We start from the raw sequence: 4527 nt of genomic DNA, 5'->3' as shown, positions 1-4527 counted from the left end.
GAGCTTCTTTGAGTAGAAGGCCACTGGGTGGATTTGTCCTGTTTCAGGGTGGCGTTGTGAGAGCACTCCCCCAAAGGCATACTGCGAGGCATCGGTTTCTAAAATGAATGGAAGTTGGGCATCGGGATGCCGCAATATGGGGTCCTGGGTGAATCTGTCTTTAAGAATACGGAAAGATTGTTCTGCCTCCTCACCCCACTTGAAAGGAACGTTTTTCCGTAACAGATTGGAAATGGGGTGGATGATTTTAGAGAAGTCCTTGATAAAACGTCGGTAATAGTTCGCAAAGCCGAGGAAACTTTGCACCGATTTCACGTCTTTTGGGGGTTTTCCAATTCGTGATGGCCTCAACCTTCCCACTTTCCATCTGAAAGCCATTGGCGTTGATCACGTACCCCAGGAAGGAGACTTCTGTTGCATGGAAGAGGCACTTTTCCAGTTTGGCGAACAGCTGGCGTTGTTGCAGACGACTCAGTACTTCCTTGACATGCTGTTCGTGTTCCTGGAGAGTACTGGAGTACACAAGGATGTCGTCTATGTACACCATACAGACGGTATCCAAAAGGCCCCTGAGCACTTCGTCCATAAAAAATTGGAATGCCGCAGGGGCGTTGCATAAGCCAAAGGGCATGACATTATACTCGAATAAGCCGAACTTTGTTCGGAACGCGGTCTTCCACTCGTCGCCCTTCTTTATTCGGACCAGATGGTAAGCCCCCCTGAGATCTAACTTGGTGAAGTAACGAGCGCCCTTTATTTGGTCCATCATGACTGGAATCAGTGGAAGGGGGTATCTATTCTTCACCGTGATGTTATTCAAGGCTCTGTAGTCGATGCAGGGTCTTAATTCTGCACAGTCTTTCTTCGGAATGAAAAATAGGGGTGACGAAGCAGGAGACGTGGAATGGCTGATGAATCCTGTAGCAAGATTCTCCTCAATGTAGTTTTGTAAATAGGTGTTCTCATGTTCAGTCAGGGCATACACTCGACTACACGGAATAGTTGCACCCGGGAGGAGTTCAATGCAACAATCGTAGACCCTGTGTGGGGGCAAACCGGTAGCCTTCTGTTTGTCAAACAGATAACGGAATTCGTTATAAATTTCAGGTAGACTGGAAGTAATGCATAGGTGTTTCTCTGAGCATGCCACAGCCAGGTGTCGAATACTTAGACGTTCTTCTTCTTCCGCAGACACCGCAAAAGGGTTGTGACAATGTTCCATACAATAGGGTGAGGTTAAGGCGACTGTGCGAGCAGCCCAACTCACTACAGGATCGTGTAACGTGAGCCATGGCATGCCTAAGATCAGGCGAAACTGAGGAGCAGCAATCAAGTCAAATTGTATAAACTCTGTGTGTTCTCCATGCTGCATTCGCAACGGGATCGTGTGTTTAACAACAGGCCCAGATGACAAGGTGGATCCATCCTCGGCTTTTACCTGTTCTGGTTCTTCCTTCTGTTCCCACGATATCCCAAGGGAGTCTGCGTAGTCAATGTCCATGTATTTTCCCGTGGCTCCTGAATCTAACAGCGCATCCATTTGCGTGAAGTTATCCCGGGTTGTCCACAGGGATACTGGCAAGTTCATATGTGCTACAGCAGGCATCATCGTATTGGCAAGTAATGTGGTAATCATTGTTGGTTGCCGGTCCATCCCAGAGATCTCAACCTGGTTTGGACGTTCTAGTTTTCCGACGTCTCTCGTGTTCCAAGAGCAGCCGACTTTCTTGGTGCGGGATTCCTCTCCGTTTGTGGGTATCTTGCTCTGCACTCTCGTATGAAGTGTCCCCCTTTTCCACAATACATGCAGAGTTTCATTTTCCGCCGTCGCTCTCGTTCCTCTGACGACAGAGGACCTCGAATACCCCCGATCTGCATGGGCTCAGTACCATCAGAACCCTTGGTGCTGTCTTCCTGTGTGATTTTGAATTTAGGATACCATCCACGTCCATCACCCCTGCTCCGATCTCCTCTTCTCTCCAACAGCCTATGATCTAATTGTACGGTTAGGTCGATGAGTTCTTCGCAAGTCGCAGGCAGTTGGACTACCTGGGACAAGACGTCCTTCAATTCACTCCTCAGGCCTTGATAGAACAATGAGGGCCTTTTTGTTCTTGTGGCCAATCAGTCTCGGCTAAGAGCCGGTTAAAAGAGGTGATGTACGAAAATAAGTCCTGTGACCCTTGTCGCAGTGTCAAGAGTTCTTTATCCAAAGATAACATGTGGGTCTTTCGATCAAAGAGTTTCCTTAAGGCGGAACAGAAGTCGGGGAATCGGTGTAAAACGGGATCATTCTTTTCCATTAAAGGGATAGTCCAGCTTGCAGCGTTTCCACCCATATATGACATCATAAATGCGGTTTTGGCCGCATCATCCTGAAACACAGAAGGTTTACACAAAAAGTGGAGGAGGCACTGGTTTAGGAATGTCTCAAATTTCTTGGGATCTCCGTAGAACCTCTCCGGGGGAGCCAAAGGTATTCCAGTGTTCTGAATGACGTGCACCGTCGGAGTGTGGTCTGTGGAGGATGAAGGTATGGCTGTAGGCGAAAAGAACCCACCCCCAGCTGCCATTGGGGTCGCGGGCTGTGATATGGTTTGTCCTGGAGGGGGAAGCGTGGCTTCTCTAATATAAGACCCTGCCCCGGGATTCTTTAGTGACATGCCAGCGACTTCTCTACGCATGGTGTTCATATCCTTTCTGAGCTCTTGGTTCTCAACTCGGGATGCATGAACTTCTTGCTGCAGTAAGCTAAAACCCTCAAGTAACGAGGCCAAAGTCGCACTCGTATCCATGGCCCAGGCTAGTCTTCTTCCTTGGGCTTGTCAATCTGTCAAGGTTAGCAGCAGACAAGTAACCCAAGCGAAGAATACACAAGCCACTAACCTTAGGTGTCTAGCCAGCGGGGACCACAGAGAGAAGATAGTCTTCCCTATACCCGATAGCACTGACCCTCTCCGTGTGACATACACACCGGAGACAGGTAGTCCTCCAGGTAAGGGGAAGGATAGTTGCTCGGGGAAGGTTGTTGTGAAGACACCCCTCAAGGTCTGGTCTAAGGCTTCGGATGACTTCAAGTCACAACAATGTCTGTAAACACAAGAACACTTGTTTAGTACTACGATCAGGCAACTATCACAGTGGTAACATATATACATATAAACAAGTAGTCACTTACGAATAACCACCGCTTGGCACAGCCTGAAGTCTGGGAAAGATGGAGACTCAAGTTCAAGCGAGAAGGGGGCTGTTAACTCACAGCTCGATTCACAAGAAGGAAATTTAAGTTAACTATCTCCTCAAGTAGTTTGATTCACTAACGGGAGGGAACATATGTTTTTTTGTACGGGTTAGGTTCAAAATATCCTCTGGTAAATATCCGAAGGAAAGTAGATACCTACACTCGGATAGCACGGCCGTGCTAAATGTATATATCAGATTTCTACTTACTAGAAATTCACAAAGTATCTCGGCGTCCTCAACGGGAAGGCAAGCGTCCGCGCACCCACTGCTCTCGAAAGGCTAGTTCCAAACCCGATCAATAAACCGGAAGGATTGACAAGCATCCGGTGATGGGACAAGAGTGTTTTTATACGATCTCAGAGGGCGTGGACAGGTTCGCCAGGCCCCGGGGCATTCTGGGAGTTGTAGTGCTGCAGCGGTATTTCCTTACCCTAGCTCTCCAGCTATGGGTAATCGCGACAGTTCCACTCATATTTGGTGCCTTTCTGCCCTCTGTTACACTCGTTTTTTGTGCCTTTCTGCCCTTTGTTCCACTCGTATTTTGTGCCTTTCTGCCCTGTTCCACTTCGTTTTCCCCTCGTTTTTTGTGCCTTTCTGCCCTCTGTTCCAGTCTTATTTTTTGCCTTTCTGCCCTCTGTTCCACTCGTATTTTGTGCCTTTCTGCCCTCTGTTCCACTCGTTTTTCCCTTGTTTTTTGTGCCCTTCTGCCCTCTGTTTCACTCGTATTTTGTGCCTTTCTGCCCTCTGTTCCACTCATTTTTTGTGCCTTTCTACCCTCTGTTCCACTCGTTTTTTGTGCCTTTCTGCCCTCTGTTCCACTCGTTTTCCTCTCGTTTTTTGTGCCCTTCTGCCCTCTGTTCCACTCGTTTTTTGTGCCTTTCTGCCCTCTGTGCCACTCGTATTTTTTCCTTGTTTTTGTGCCCCTTTTGCCTTCTGTTCTGCTCATTTCCCCAGCCGCTGTGTCCTTTTGTTTAAGTATTGCTGTTAATAAAAGCCCCTTCACGGGCTCCCATTAACAGCAATACTTAAACAAAAGGCCACAGTCTACCTGCGCTTTACTAACAAAAGAGAAGAGACAGTTTCCAAACACAGCGTGTGCTAAAGTACGCGCTGTGTTTGGAAACTGACTACGCTTTTGTTAGTCAAGCGCGGGGCAGACTGTGGCCTTTTGTTTAAGTAGTGCTGTTAATCAGAGCCTCTGAAGGGGCTCTGATTAACAGCAATACTTAAACAAAAGGCCACAGTCTGCCCGAGCTCCCACATAGCCACCAGACCCCCTCCTCC

This window comes from Lissotriton vulgaris, unplaced genomic scaffold (assembly GCF_964263255.1).
Source record: "Lissotriton vulgaris unplaced genomic scaffold, aLisVul1.2 SCAFFOLD_1085, whole genome shotgun sequence".
Taxonomy (NCBI): Eukaryota; Metazoa; Chordata; class Amphibia; order Caudata; family Salamandridae; genus Lissotriton; species Lissotriton vulgaris.
Note: the sequence above shows the minus strand (reverse complement) of the source record.